This window comes from Mesocricetus auratus, unplaced genomic scaffold, assembly GCF_017639785.1.
Source record: "Mesocricetus auratus isolate SY011 unplaced genomic scaffold, BCM_Maur_2.0 Super-Scaffold_100025, whole genome shotgun sequence".
NCBI lineage: Eukaryota > Metazoa > Chordata > Mammalia > Rodentia > Cricetidae > Mesocricetus > Mesocricetus auratus.
Genome location: NW_024429206.1, coordinates 18320543 through 18337431, shown reverse-complemented (window position 1 = coordinate 18337431; position 16889 = coordinate 18320543). Strand labels below are relative to the sequence as shown.

The window sequence follows — 16889 nt, the reverse complement described above, 5'->3', positions numbered from 1 at the left end:
TGAGGGCCCACTGTGTGCATTCACATGTACACACACATAGCCGACACCAGAGATTAAAGGAATCTATAGCCAAACACGTTTCTCCAAGTGTTGGTCACTCTGCTCTTAACCACAGCACCAGTTTCCCTGCCATCATGTACACACGCCTCTCCTCACCCCTGCACACCTCACAGGGTTGCTTTTGTTCTCCAGACAGGTCCTCTCATAGCCCTGTTCTCATTGATTTGGAAACCTAAGGGGTCTGCCTGCCTTTGTCTATCCAGCACTGGGGTTCCAAACATGTGCCATTGCACCTTGCTTTTTAATCTTTTTACTTTATTTTAATTGTAAATGTATATGGCTGTTTTATTGTAATGTATATTGCCTGCATGTGTATCTAAACATATGGTTGCATGGTGCACATGGAGGCCAGAAGAGGGCATCAAATCCTCTAGAAGTAGAGTTACAGATGGTTGTGAGTGGCCATGCTGGGAATAGGACCCAGGGCATCTGCCATAGCAGCAGGTGCTCTTAATTGCTGAGCCATCTCTCCAGACTCTACACCTACCTGGCTTTGGAAAAAAAAACAAGCATTCTGAACCTGGCAGTGGTCGCGCACGCCTTTAATCCCATCACTTGGGAGGCAGAGGCAGGCGGATCTCTGTGAGTTTGAAACGAGTCTGGTCTATAAGATCGAGTTCCAGGACAGGTTCCAAAGCCACAGAGAAATTCTGTCTCAACCCCCCCCCAATAAGAAGCATTCTGGGGGTTGACATCAAGTCCTCATGCTTATGTGACAATCAATTTACTAACTATGGCCCTATTAACCTCTTATTGTGACTAGCTTATACATTATATCATACATATATACATACACACATACATACATACATATAGAACAAACGGAGTGAGCATGTACTAGGTTTGATAACATCCAACATCCACCAAGGGTGATTGACATAGACCCTATAGGCTTCTGGATGAATGGATGGATGGATGCAATCTATCTCTATGTGAGTTGTGTGTTTGTATAAAATTTGAATGTGTGTGTGTGTGTTACTTGAAATTTTTGAGGTGGGGAAATGACTTTGTTGGTAAAGCATTTACCACACAAGTACGAGGGCCTGAGTTTGTGTCCCTAGAACCCAAGAAAAAAAAAAACAGGTGTGTGTGCTCTTTTTTTTTAAGTGCCATTGTGTGTGTGTGTGAGAGAGAGAGATCATGGTGATAGGCCACCCCCAGAACTCCCTGGCCAGCTGGCCTAGCATCCTTGGAGAGCTACAGGCCAATGTCAGGCCCTGTCTCAAAAGTCAAGTCGACAGTTCCCCCAGATTCCTCAGAACCCAAGATTAACCTCTGTCGTCCATAGCATGTGCACACAGGTGCATGCGTAAGCACACACAAACAGGCACTTGCCAGCACACACATTTACATACACAAGCACACACATTTACATACACAAGCACACACATTTACATACACAAGCACACACATTTACATACACAAGCACACACATTTACATACACAAGGAAATTGAGATTTTCTAAATCTTAAGGTTCAACCGAATGCCAAAGTTTGTTGATGAAAGCCACTGGCCTGTGGCAGATTGCACAGACGGTTGAAGCACCCCTCCTGCTCTATCCTGAGGAACAGGCCCTGAGAGAAATCCCTCCTTCCTGCCATGAACATAGACACAGCATGAGACCTACCTCCCTCACAGAATTTAAGCAGAGACTGATGTTCTTCAGAGGCTCTAAAAAGCCTTTATGCATGAGCTAGACAGATAGGTCAGTGACTTAGAACACTTGTTGCTCTTGCAGAGGACCCAAGTTCAAGCCCCAGTGCCCACAACACCCATCACACCAGTTCCAGGTGTTCTAACACATTCTGACTTCTGTGGGAATTGAATGCACATGGTGCACATACATGCACCCACATATACTTACAGACACATGATACGCAAACAGACACATACAGGTACACATACAGACACATGAAATAAGTCTTTTCTTTGAAAAAAACTCCATTGCATGGCCCACCCTGGCCCTTCTTTTCCCTCAACTCACGATGAGCACCATCCAGACTAGAGTTGCTGATTCACACAGATCCCGGGTCACGCAGATCTGATTCACACAGAAGGACAGGGGGACATGACATCCTGATACATGGGACCTCCAAATTGTCAGTTGCTGAGTCCAGTGCCCTTGGTTTCTTTGTGTAAATGGACGGAGAACCCACTTGATGCCAGGGGCCTCTGCTGAGGTACCCTAGCCTCCATTTCATATCTATGATCACTAAAACACGGAGACAGTCAGAAACTTCCCCAGGGTCACAAAACCGAGTGCCAGAGGACTCTGACCTCAAACTGAGGAGACCTCACTGTTTCGACCATCACATTAGCCCCTACCTGCCTCAGAGCCTCTTCCAAGATGGCATCTTGCATCCTGAGGAGACTCTGGCTCCCCTCCTGACTGCAGCCTCCAGATGCTGAAGACACTTCAACACTGCAGGGCTTGTGCATGTCTGCTGTGGCCGCTACTGCCATCTTCAGACCAGCCCTGCCCCAGCCCCCGGAGGTTCATCAGAACTCACTAAGTAAGAGAAGACTCTCTTTACTGAGTGGATTTATTTTCTCCCCTCCCGAGGTGCAAGCTGTATGGGTCAGAATAACTTGCTCCATTCTACTGAAGAGAAATTATGCCTGGACGGCTCCCCGAAGGACAATCGCGGCCACAGTCCATATGTAAAGCAGCCTCCGGAGCTCCGCTCTGCAGCTGCGCCCTATTATCACAACGGCTGCAGGCCGCCTTCCTCTTTAACTGTAAAAGCTCCTGACAGCTCCGGTGGAGATAATTATGATGCTTAAGGGAACTTTCGGCCTTGCTAAAAATACCGACCAACAGTTTGAGGCAAGGGATGTGCTTAGACGTGATCTGGTAAAGACTCCGGAGCTGGTGACTGCAAGTGTGTGTGGGAATCCCGGTGGCTGCCTGGCCACTGCCCTCTTGATGCATCTTCATCCATTATAGCCGGTACTCAGTCTCACAGCTGAGCCTGGTCCTGGCCCAGCTGAAACTGGTGAGTTTCATGGCTGAAGGAGGGCCTGAGTAGCCATTCAAATGCATGGGCTTCTCTTGGAGACACGGTTCAACTCAAGCTCCCAGTGTTCTGGAAGCTGAGACCTGGCCACTGGGCTGCAGAAGTGTCGGTTCCAAAATATCTGCCAGCCACAATTTCTCCCTGCCCCCTCCAGCTGAGAACAGAAAAGAGGGAAAAATGGAAAGAAACTGGTCCTCAAGCCATCATGAGGGAAGATGTCTTCCACACACCTGTGCTTTATTTACTTTTACAGGAAGGGAGGCGTACTGGTGGCGCTCACTTTAATCCTGGCATTGAAGAGGCAGAGACAGGTGAACTGCAGGGACTCATTGGCCAGCCAGTCTCTAAACCCATGAGCTCTGGGTTCAGTGAGAGACCCTGTCTCAAAACAAATAAGGTGGAGAGCAGTTGAAAAATGTACCCAACATCAACCTTTGACCTCAACATTCTCACATGCATGCACACCAAGTTGTGCATACACACACACAAAAAAAAATGTGCGCGTGCGGGGCTGTGGTGGCACATGCCTTTAATCCCAGCACTCGGGAGGCAGAGACAGGCGGATCTCTGTGAGTTCGAGGCCAGGCTGGAACAACAGCTTCCAAAACAATACAGAGAAACCCTGCCTTGTAAAACAAAAAAAAAAAAAAGAAAAGAAAAGAAAAATGTGTGCGCGTGCGTGTGTGTGTGTGTGCGCGCACACACACACACACACACACACACACACACACACAAGAAACAAGGGGAAAAGAAGAAATAACCAGTTTGTTTCATTGCTTGTTAAGGTGAACTACAAGAAAGACTGAGAGTTAAACATAACACTCAGCAGCCTGGATGTCACTGACAGTCTGGACAAGATCTGTGCTGTTTCATTTTCTGGCATCAAAAGAGAGGGACAGTCAAGGAATGGAAGAGGGAAACATTGGGGATAGCTTTCTGAAGGACAAAACAGAGGGCTAGCAAAGAAAAGAGATACCCTGGGCGTGCATGTGTTTGTGCGTGGTGGGGGATGGATCTCAGAACTTAAGAATGCCAGGCAAGTACTCTGCCAGAGAACTACACTTCCAGCTTCTCGAGCTCATTTTGAGACATAGCCCGGGCAGCACCAGAACTTGCATCTTCCTGCCTCACTCTCCTAAGTGCAGGGGTGACAGGCATGAACCACTGTGTCTTGGTCATGATTGTTTTTAACGGAGTCCTGAGACGCCACCTCCGAACCTTTGGGATTGGCTTTCCTAATTCAGGTGGCTTTGTTTACCTGAGACCCTTTGCCAGCACCAGATAGTGAGTGGGATTTATGGTGAAAAGGTGCATGCAGTTATCAGCTCAGCATAAGGAGGAACAAGTGGTACTGTTGGTCATGAGTGTTGGTTGGATGTGGTCATCTGTGACCGTGGTGAGCTACAGTGAGATCAGCCATGAGCATGGCTACCTATGTGGTCAATACTCAGCAGTCAGATGTGAACATGGTCAGCCATGAGCTTGGTCAGCTATATTCATGGTCATTGGTAAATGACGTCAGCCGTGAGTGTGGTCAGTGGTGGGCATCGGCAACTGGGAGACGTGGTCGGTGGTGATCACTGTCAGTGGTGGTCATCTGTCTTGTGTGGTCATCTAGCATTTGTAGGACTAATGATATCCAATGAAACCTCCAGATAGCAAAGTGGAGGGTTTTTGATAATTTTGGGTTTGTTTTGGTTTTTGTTTTGTTTGTTTGTTTGTTTGTTTGTTTTTTGATAAGACACGTAGGCTGGCAACAGTCTACATATTCTGGCTATGGTGTCCACTTGATTCTCATGAAGAGCTTGCCTCTCTTGGACCTGTCAAAGCATCCTCCCATCTGCTGCCTTTGATCTGACCCTCCCACAGTAATAAAACTACAACCACTAATGTAAAAGCTTGCTGTATTCTGGGAGTCTTCCTAGTGGCATACTGCTCCTCTGGGTAGTCTTGAGGATTGTGGTTAAAGGTGAGGACCAAGGTATTCTGGGTAAGATAAAAACTAGAGCCTTCTGGGTAAGCAGAGGATCAGGATATTCTCACTAAAATAAAAACCAGAGCATTCTGGGTAAGATGAGTACTGGGGCATTCTGGGTAAGATGAGGCCCCGGCATTCTAGGGAAATACCTGCTAATGGAAAAACAGAGAATTAGAAATGTCATTTTCACAAGAACTATGTGGAGAAGAAAGAAAAAAAATTCCCAAACACATGAAAAGAGATTGAAGCAGACTCCATAACGTCCCAAGTGTAAATTAAAAGTAGGCAACGGCGGCATGTTTTCACCCCAGCAGATTGGCACACATCCCAACACACGGGAACACGCTGTGTTGGAGAAGCTGTGGGAAGAAAGGCCTCGCACGTCGCTGCTGGAAACACAAACCGATACAAGCTCCATATGGGCAGACTTGGCAGCAAGCCACCAGCTTACAGATGTACATACCTCTGACCCTCCACCCGCACCTGTGAGTTTCCTTCACCTGTAGACCTGTACATGTGTGGCACGTGTACAGGAGTATTTAATTTTGCTGCATTTTTTGTAATAACAAGTGATGGAGAAAGGCCATATGCTCATTCATAAGGGACTGTTGGGATAGAGTGCATTGAACCATTCACTGGAATGTGTAATAGCATGCTGTGTATCTAGAAAAAAAGGGGGGGTAAAAAGATCGAAAACTGTTGGAGAAAGAGAAGCAATTCAGAGTGGGAAGTGGGTTACAATACAGTTTAGGCAGCAGGCAACTGTGTGTAAATAAAAGTAGAGGGAATAAGAATGTATTTTGTATTTGATCCTGTCTGCCTGAAGATACTCTACAACCTACCAGAAATGAGTCAAAAACCATGACTGGCTTAGAATTGAAAGGAGTAGGCTGTCTGCAGGTGAGTGTGTTGCTCACTCACAGGATTAGCTTAAAGAATGGCTTGTCTGTAAATTGCAGGAGGTAATGATTACCCTGAGGACTTAGGCTTTGACTGATCACAGAAAGCTTTCTTATGCTGCTGTGTCCACACTGTGGAGTCTCAGGATACAAAACGGTGAGCTTTAGGTAGCATTATGTATGGGACTGGGGACCCTCCAAAACTATAACTATCTAATAACTCCTGTCATTATTAGATGAAAAAAGGGACTGAAGAGATGGCTCAGCAGTTAAGAGTACTTGCTCTTTTAAGAGGACCCAAGTTTGATAACCAGCACATTTTTAGTGGTCCAAAACTATCCATAACTCCAGTTCTAGAGGACCTCATTTACTATCCTGGCCTCCATGGGTACTAGAAACAAAAAAGGTGCACGTACATACATGCAGGAAAAAAACACTAATATGTATAAAATAAATAAAAGATGAAGTTGAAAAAGACATCCAGTCTTCATTCTTTCTCTCTCTCTCTCTCTCTCTCTCTCTCTCTCTCTCTCTCTCTCTCTCTCTCTCTCTCTCTCTCTCTCTCTCTCTCTATATCCTATCTCCATCTTTCTTCCCTTTTTCTTCCCCCTTCTATCCCCTCCTGTTTCTCTTCTGTGTGTCTCTCTCCTTTCTCTTCCTTTACCCCTGTCTCCTCCCCCACTAGCTCTCTGCTCTCTTTCTTTCTCTGTCCCTCTTCCCTGACTCTTTCTCTCCATGTCTCCCCCACCTCCTTTCTCTCTCCCTTTACAATGTAAGGAGAAGAGCATGTTACCAATAAAGCCTCCACCTGGGAGTGCCATAAGAATAGGGAGGAGGGGCGATGGGTGCAAAGTGGGAGTCAACACAGGTTCGCCCTTGAGCCTTGTGGGTATCCACTGGCGTCTGTCTTGTAGGTATGCTTCAATACTCTTTCTTTGTGTCTACACAGAACCTATAGATGGGGGTGGGAACATGAATGACAGCAGGCTCAGACTATCTGCCTGCATCTTCCTATATCTAGATGTCTGCCTTTGGCAGCACAGACAGCTCTAGCATATGTTGTGTTTCAACGTCTGCATGGCAGGTCACAGAGTGCCAATAACTATTTATTAAAAATGTTCCTACTGCTGTGCTTTTAAGTTAGATCCAATTTTGCACTATTAGTAATAATCATAGCCAATCTTGAAGCTTGCAGACCACATGATTCCATCTCTATACCAGCCCTTAAAAATAAAACCCTCACAATCTATCCTAAGGGAGATCAGGTGAGGAAAGCCAGAGGTAAGGAGCAGGGACAAAGGCCAGCACGCAGAAACTTCTGGAATCATGATCACAGTGCAAGTTAGAATGTGTGTGGTACATGGAGAGAGTGAGTAAATCCTATTGTTTGATATTTTCTTTTACTCTGTGTGTGTGTGTGTGTGTGTGTGTGTGTGTGTGTGTGTGTGTGTGTGTGTGTATTGGGGTACAGTTGGGTTGGGAATGCATATGTGTGCAATGCCCACAAAAGACAGAAGAGGGTGTTGGTTCCCTGGAGCTGAGTTAAAATCATTGTTAGTCATCAGCCATAGGTGCTATGAGCTGAACACAGGTCCTCTGGAAGAGCGTAACTACTGAACCATCCCTCCGGCCCCATGAATTTAGGTGTACCAAATGCATGTAGGTGCCCACAGAGACCAAAGGGCATTGTATCACCAGACCTGGAGTTACAGACAGCTGTGAGCTGCCACAGAGGAAGCAGGAATTGAATCTGGGTCCTCTGCAAGAGCAGCCAATGCCCTTAACCTCTGAGCCTTCTCTTCGGCTCTGATACCTACTTAAGTTATTTTGCCGAGACAGGGTTTCAATGTTGTCTGGGATATCCTGGATCTGAAACTCACTAAATTAGTACAGGCTGGCCTCAAACTCTGAGCAGTCCTCTTGCACGGGCCTCCCCAAATGCTGGGATTACAGATATGAACCACTGCACCCAGTTTTATTTGCTTATTATTAAACAGGGTCTCCTATAGTCTACACTGGCCTCATACTTGCTCTCAGTGGATTGGATTCCTGATTCTCTGGTCTCCACCTCAGTGGGGTATGCCAGCTTCACGACTCCTCCAGTCTGGATTCTAACCAGTTGCTCTCTGTTTTATGGACTCATATTCACAGTGAGGGAAAGGTGGTATGGGAAAAGGAAGGACTGTCAAGACAGCAATGAGTACCCTGAATGCCTGCAGGGTCCAGGGTCCAGTGTGTTCCAGAGAAGACAGCAACAATGGTAATAACGGTGGAGAGGGTTCCAAGTGTCAGGCATGGGCCAGCCAACTCTTTGTGTCATGGTTCATCTGGTCTCAAAGGAACTTAACACGAACCTGGGCTCACATATTTAGAGGAGAATTAAGAACCATCTGTAGTGTGTCTGCAATAGTCCCTTCTGTGGTCCTGCACCTGACCCCAGAGGCAAGGACCAGAGCTGGCACCGTGCAAACTCCACAGCTGGCTCTTTGCTCTGTGCACAACTGCCCTCAGGGAATACATTGACAGATCTTTCATTTCTTGAAAGAGGTTGAGACTTGGATTTCTTATATGAAATGTCTCAATTTTAAAGTATCGACTCAGCTTGTTTCTCATAAGCGTATAGATCCTAGCTCAACCTCTACATTACAAGTCGACAGAGTGACTGTATTTGAAAATGTCCACAGTAGCGTGGTATGTGAATTGTTTTTTCAGAATCTGGCTGAAATGCAGGAAGAAGCCATTTTTCCCTCAGCTGTCATTGCGCAACAATTCATGCAACATCCTAGAGCAGTGGTTCTCAACCTCCCTCGTGCTGCAATTCTTTACTGCAGTTCTTCATGTTCTGGTGATCCCTCCCTGCAACTGTAAAATTGTTTTTGTTGCAATTTCATCACGGTAGTTTTACTATGTTGTGAATCATAATGCAAATATCACTATTTTTCTGATGGTCTTAGATGACCCCTATGGAGGGGTCACACCCCACAGGTTGAGAACCACTGTCCTAGAGAATTGGACTGAACTGTTTCACTTACTGTGATGGTTAATCATGACTGTCACCTTGCGGGATTTAGAGGTGACACATGAGATGTGTCTGTATGGACATTCCCAAATAGACTTACTAAGAAGGGAAGACCCATCCTGAATGTGGGTGGCACCAACTCATGAACTGGGGCCCCTGATTGAATAAAAAGGAGAAAGTGTGTTGAGCACCAGCATCCATCTCTCCATGCTATCTGTGGATGCTGTGTGACCTGCCTCATGCCTGTTATGCCCATGTCCATTATGCACCACAAAAAAGGAGAGAGACAACATGTAAGGGTTCCAAAGATTTTAATAGTTCACCACCTAAGTAAGTTGCTGAGCAATCAGGACTGTAGGACAAGGACTTGGGAGTCTTGTTCCTCCTGGCAGCCCCGAGCAGGGGCAGAAGTGGGGTTTATAAGCACAAAAATCACAAACATTTGTTGCCAAATTATACTTACAGTTTTCACCAATCATAAGTTAAAGACTGGGCATATTCCTTGTGCATTCCATCATTGTCAACTGACATACAATACAGGCCTTTCACTTCAACCAATCAGATTTATTTGTTCCTTCTATTGTTAAGAACAGCCATAATGTTTCTAAAGAACTAAAGATGCATAACGACTATTTCTATGGTTTAGGGAGGAGACTGGTTAGCCATTGGAAAGCTCTCAGCTCCCCTAAAACTTGAGAACCTGAACTTTGTTTCCCCCTACAGGTGAAATGAAGTCTGAAGTCAACATGGAGGTACTTAGGCCAAAGTCCTTTTGCTTGCTCCCTTCAATGCCTTCCTCACTATGATGGACTATGCCCTCAAACTGTGAATTAAAATGCACCCTTCCTTCTTTATGTTGCTTTTGTCACATATTTTTCCATAGCAACAGGTAACAAAACTTAATATTATCATTTATTATTGTAACTTACTTGTGATTATATAATGGAGTTGGCTAATTATAATTTATTGTAGTATATTATGATGATTATAGCTCAGGAGTTTGCAGTCCTGTTGTCTGAATTAGGCTTAGCTGATGGTGCCTGGTCCTTATCAGAGATCTATCAGCTGCCTGGCCTAGGTTGCCCTTAGCTGGAAGAGTCTGTATCCCCACAAGGGTTCTTGTCTTCCATCAAACCATCCTGGTCACCTCCACGATGACACACGGGTACATTCTGGCACCTGGAGACACTGCTTGTCCTACTTAGCTTTGTCAACTTGGCACAGACAAGAGTCATCTTAGAAAGGAGTCTCAACTGAGGGATTGCCCAGAGCATATTGACCCATGGGTATGTCTCTGGGGGCGTGTCTTGGTTGCTAATTGATGTAAGAGGACCCAACCCACTGTGAGTGGCCGCTTTCCCTAGGCAGAGGGTCCTGGGCTGTATAAGAAAGCTAACTATATGGAAGCATTCAAGTAAACCAGCAAGCAGTGTCCTCTTTGGTTTTTGCTTGAGTTCCTGCCCTGACTACTTATAAGGTGAAATGTACCCTTCCCCTTCCCTTGATTGTATTTGGTCTGAGTGTTTTGGTACAAAAACTATAACACTATTCTCACTATGTCCCATTCCCCAAGGCAAGTCTAGAGGCCACATAGCTTTTCTCACTCCAGATGGACCACATACCAACAGCAAGCAATACCCGGGTTGAGGACGGCACAAGGCTACACTCCTGTCTCTGTGTCTTGCCACTGCAGCTATACTATGTGTCTGCCTGGACTCCGTGCTTCAGACTTCACTGGCTGCAGTCCTGAAACCCCAAGCATGGAAGAAAACAAAAGGATTCTCAAAAGAGCAGGTTGCTGAACTTAGTTACCAACACCACTGTTCACCTGTGTCCCAACGACCTAAGGAAGCTGGGCGTTCTATTCCAATACCACCATGAAGTTAGCTGAATGGACTGCATACCTTACATGAGATGGAGGAAGATAAAAGACCTCGAAAAATTGCTCAGCCTTCATGAACATCATAGGCCTTATGTGAGGGCTTTCCCAGCATCCTCCAGGAATGGAACCATGCTACTACAGTGTGCTACCGTTAGGAGACCAGTGCCTGGAACCAAGGAAGAATGGCCCATGGTTTCAGCAGCATCAGTGTGTGTCACTGACTCCATTGCTCCTGGGACTTGGTAAGGGAGAGCATCATACAGGCAACATGTTGTAGAACAAAGCTACCACATTCATGACAACCAGGAATCACAGACACAGGAAGGGGCCAGAGGAAAAAAAAGATAACCTTTTCACATACATCTCAGTAACCCATATGAGCATGCTCACAGCTCATGACTCATGGTGTTCGCAGAAGAATCAAATGAATTCAAACATGGAGCTGTGCTCTGGTTCCCCACACCACTCAAGAACAAGTAATACATACGTAGGAAACATGTACCCTGAACCTTCAGGGTCCTTTACACTATTTATGAGTAACAAGCTAAATATTCACATCACTTATTTCCATTGTCAAGTGAATTTAAGAAAACAGTAGTAGTTTGCATAAACCCATGTGCTGTTTCTCTGCACGAGCCTGGGATTGTGTGTGTGCCTGGGCCAGCTTGCCTCCACACACTTCAGTGGATCTCTTATGTGAGAGTAGTTATTGCATCTTACTTTATACTCCCCAGATCCCAGCAACAGCAGGGACCTCTCTCCATGTGGTGTGAGAGTTTAGAGATGGTTCAGACCCCCCACTGAATGTCTGCTAAAGTTTGAATGGATTAAATTTGAGCAGCAAACACTCTTTGGTCTGGAGAGGATATTGTACAAGAAAAAGATAGTCACGTGACACTCTGGATACTGTGTTGGTTTTCTTCCCCCTAAAGTCCCTGCAAACCTAGTTACATGTGAACACACCTTCACAATTAATTGATGGCCCCCTGTGTCTCTAGAGAAGTGGAAGTATTTTTTGAAGCCTGCAAGAGCTCTCTAGGAGTCCTTTTATTTTCTACTGGGTTCTTGACTCTTGCGCTCTGACCTGTACTGTGCTCAGCTCTGCCTGGAAGAGATTGACCAATGCCTGGGCATATGCAGAGAAAGTACTCGACTGATTTATTACAGCCAGGATGGTAAAACATGTTTGCTTAGAGCATTGTGTCCAATTTCTATTCTCCAATTTCAGAAAGCTAATAAGGAAATTGATTTTCTTACAGGACATAGGAAAGACTTATTTCTTATATGCAGCACAGGGATTAATAATTCATTAATGAGCTCTATATATCTGTACAGAGATCCATTTGACAATGCTACAGTGACATTTAGAGGGCCGTTTGACTCTTCCTTAGGCACATAGATAATTGGCCTCTTTCCTACCATCATCTTACCTCCAGAACAAGGTCAACTGCATAGAACAGAAAGCTTCGAATGATAGTCACAGGCACAAAATGACCTTTGCTCTAATATCATGACTTAATAATAGCCTTCAGACACCTAAGCCGCTTCTCACTCAAGATCACAGGATGACCTCTGAAGCACCAGTGATCACATGGTCATTCCAAGCAACAAGGAAAGGCAGAGAAAAGGAATCAGCTTCTCTCAATTGAGTCAGAACTTCCTGGAAGCTCCTTCAAAGAAGTCTTAGCCTGATCTGGCCAGTACTTGACCACCTGCTCTTACCGAGCTACAAGGGAAGCCACCAAAGCAGACCTGAGCAATTACCATCTGTATCAGTTACTTTTCTCAGTGATATGATAAAATGCTTAACAAGAAGAAACTTAAGGCGGAACAGATTTATTTCAGCTTACAGTTCAAAGGGCTATATTCCATCATGTGGGAAGGCATGGCAGCAGGAACATGTCATCAGAAAAAAATGGGTGCTAGCACTCAGCTCCCTTTCTTTCTGCTTTTTATTCAGTCCAGGACCCCACCCAATGGGATGGTAATGCCTACATTAGGGTGGGTATTTCTTCTTCAGCCCACTCTATAAACTTCCTCATAAACATGCTCAGAGATTTACCTCCTTGGTGATGTTAGACCCTACTGAGCTGACAGTCAGTATTAATTATTTTATACTTTTTGTGCCTGAGAATGAAGAAAGAAGAGACACCACTGATGCTTATCACACCTCAATCTTTGACAACAGTACTTCCCCACCCCCATTCAGCTGCCTATTTTACAAAAACCCCAAGGCTCATTTCCTACGCGTATCTGACTTAACATGTCCTACCTGCTCTACCTCCAAATGCATTCAGAATCTGCCTGTCTTCTCTTAATTCCCCTCCACAACTCTACACAAACCACCACTGTGCCCAACTGGGCTCATCACTCCCTTCATAGCATAAGAACATGAATCTGCCACTCTCCTGCTTGATATGACCCAGCAGCAGTCCCTTACATTGGGAGTAAACACCTGAGCTCAGTGCATCACTGAGCTGAGACCCCGTGACAAATGAGCTCATGTCCCACCTCTGAACCTCAGTGGCAGTTGACTGCCATTCCTTCTACAACCTAGCCCCCTTTCCACCACAGGTCTTCTCTAAATTTCCCCTCCTACTCTCTCCATGTTCCTCCTCCTTCTCAAATTAAAAACATATTTTTGATAATCTGCTAAACCCAATTGGTGTTGCACATATGTGCATGTGTGCATGACCCCTTACTGGGATATGCGAAGTCTTCTAGTGGCTGCACCCTTGGTAGAGAGTGATTCTCTCTCCCCTAGCAACTACCAACTGTCAATAGGTCCCACCAGTTAAGGGTGGGCCTTGGAGAGCACCTCTACTCCACCTCCATCTGTACCCACCAGAATTCTGACTGGCTTCATTCTGCACAGGTAAGCACAGCTGCTGTAAGTTCATGAGTGCAATAGCAATATCCAGTATAGTAGCCAGGCTCTAGTGTGATGCCTACCTGCCTGTGTGCTGCCATACTCCTCACCATGATGATAACGAACTAACCTCTGAAACTGTAAGCCAGCCCCAGTTAAATGCTTTCCTTTATGAGAGTAGCCGTGGTCATGGGGGTCTCTTCACAGCAATAGAAAAGTAACTAATATGCCACCAACCATTCTTTGGGAAGAAGCAAACCATTAGGAAAACAAGCCCAGGAATCAATTAGGTACAAATTTGTAGAAAATTAATCTTGGGAACATCTTCCAAGACACATGCCCCAACCATTCAAAGCTGTTGACTTTCTAGTGACTTTCTGTTCAACCCAAAAGAACCTAGGAAAGAGAGCTGCTCCCACCATGATGAAATTGTATCAGACAGCTTAATGAAAACTCCTCAACTCCTGCTGAGACATTAAACAGTTGACTTCCACATGCAAGCCCCCGTCAGCTGTGACAAACCCATTATAAACTATTTCTTTTTCTCATGGAAATGTGAAGAATGACAAAGATTAGCCAATGAGATTTTCTCCAAAATACAGCCTTGTCTTTAAGCTTCACCACTCACAAGTGGAGATGCAGCTATGGGTGGAGAGACAAGAATGTGCAAGATGGATTACACTCTCACTTCCAATTATAATGAGCTATTAATTACACAGCTTGGCATTAGCTTGGATTATAAACCACTCATACAGAAAGAGAGCTATTTTCTCTTTCCAGCTGAGCTCCCCACAATCACCTTCCAGCAGGAGAGACGAAGCCTTCTCTTAGAGTTTTCCATCCCAATGACTAGCATTTCAAGGTAAGAAAAAGACAACATTAGCTCCCAGAGATTGAAAATAACCTACATGTGGCTAGCAACTCCTGGGCCACCCACCAAGACTTTAGATCACTGTGGTCAACCTCGGATTGAAGCTTGCATCGCAAATGTCTGCAGTGAACCTACTGAACATGCTTGCCACCAACTGACAGGATTCCATGTAACACTTCATGTGCTGATTAGTCATGGAGACACTGATCTCAACTGGACTAAGAATGGTGCACACCACATTTGGGTGGGGATTTGCTCTATATTTCCCTCTTAACACCCTCAAAATTTAGAGTTATGTGCTTATCTTGGATAAAATGAGTGCGTTAACAATCTCAGGCTATTGTATCTGAGGTACGCCCAGCTTTTAGACTCAACTCCTGCATTGTCACCATTTTATTAAGTACTTTCTAGAAAGCCAAAGTTCGGCTAGCCAGAAGCTTCTGGAATTTTAATGCTATTCTTATCGTTGTTACTGTTTGAGACAGGGTCCCACGTAACTCAGGCTGGCCTTGGAACTCACTATATAGCCAAGGATAATCTTAAATTCATGATTCTCCTGCCTCTACTTTCTCAGTGCTAGGATTACAACCGTGTGCTTACAAAGTCTGGTTTTATGTGGTGTCGGGGAATCTGTAAAAAAAATAAAGTCTAAAGACTCATTTAAAAATAAATGTACCTTGAGTCATCTTAGTTTAGCTACAAATAAACAGAAAACACTGGGATCCTGGGAAGTCAGCTACCCAACCCAACCTCTGTTAGTCTACACCCCCCCATACACACACAGAGACACACACACTATAAATAGTCCTCCACAAATACACACTACAAGCAAAAGACCAGTAAGACAAAAAAAGCCCAAATAAAGCAATATAAGACAAAATGTCTACAAAAATACTATTGAGTTCATTATGCGTTATCTGTGTACTGCTGAGCATATGGCCTACCCTGAAATGTGGTTGATATTCCCAGTGAGACCCCATTGGAGAAAACTAAATTTTCCTTCTCAAGGGAGTGTCAGTTGGGGATAGCTTCTTAGTTAAGTCCGGGAATTTGTGTTCACTTCCCCCTCTCAACACTGAAACACCTATAACTTTTGAAAATACACAGATGTAAGAGAGAGGTGAAGAGACCAGGGTTTTTGTTGAGGAGAAAAAAAGATATATAAGCAAGACAGGGAAAGATAAAAACTCAGTTTATGCAAGATTGTATCTTCCTTATTACTCAGTTAATGAGGATAGAGAGGAAGCAGTCTGCCTTAGGTTTACGAAGACTGCTCATTGCCTCAATTTACCCAAGAGCTCTTGCCAGAATTTGTAAGGATGTAAAATAAACTGCCTTCCTTTCAAGTCTCTGAGTCTCCAGTGCTCTTATTATGAAATGAGGGCCTGGGCTTCTGGTTGGATCAAAGCCACATGCAGGCCAGGCAAGCACTCTAGGAACTAAGCTGCATTCTAGCCCCGCACTTGAAATTCCCAAAGGAAACTCAATTTTAACTTCCATGAAGATCTCAAGGCCCCTCGGAAGAGACTGTCTCCAGTGAGACAGCTAGGAAATGGGTGTCCTATTCCATGCTTACAACTTCTTCATTCCATAAATGGCTTGTGTACATGGGTCCAAGTCACTAAGAAATAAGGCAAACAGGGAATTAGTGACTATTTTTCTGGTGTTGTCTTCTTTTATTTATTGTTATCTCTTTGCTGTTGCTGGTTTTTGGTTTGTTTTACTTTTGGTTTTCAAGGCAGTGTTTCTCTGTGTAGCCCTAGCTGTCCTGGAACTTGAACTAGCCTCTGTGTGGTCCCGGCCTTAAACTCATAGACATTTTCCTGTCTCTGCATCCCCAGTTGTACACCATCACACCCAGTTATTGTTTGTTTTTTTGAGGCAGAGTCTTGTTGCTTAGCTCAGGCTGGTCAGGAACTTACAGTCCCCTTGCTTTGCCTTCCTATGTGCTAGAATAGCAGGCACACACTACCATGCTCAGCTGCTTCTTTATTTTTTAATATAATTTGTTTTCTTTGTGCTATGTATGTCCATGCGTATGCATGTTGAAATGTGTGTATGCAGTCCCATGTGTGGGTGTTGGAATGTACATACACATGCATGTGGGAGCCAAAGGTTAATGCCAGAAATCTTGGTTCTTCCATCTTATTTTTTTTTAGCCAAAACCTACTAATCAAACCCATATCTGGTCTTGACAAACCCTCATTTCAAAAACCTGTACTTAAAAAATTAAAACCCCGTCCCACACCTTGTCACCTAGATAACAAGGATGCCCCTGTGAGTTCCAACTGGC

The 16889-nt window shown here is 44.8% G+C and overlaps 1 long non-coding RNA gene across 1 annotated transcript; it reads left to right on the top strand.

Moving 5' to 3' along the window:
- Positions 1-2907: 2907 nt before the first annotated feature.
- LOC110342850 lies at positions 2908-10658 on the top strand. Its single transcript, XR_002385022.2, has 3 exons — positions 2908-3057; positions 9698-9726; positions 10548-10658. It is a non-coding gene; the product is annotated as an uncharacterized LOC110342850 (long non-coding RNA).
- Positions 10659-16889: the final 6231 nt, after the last annotated feature.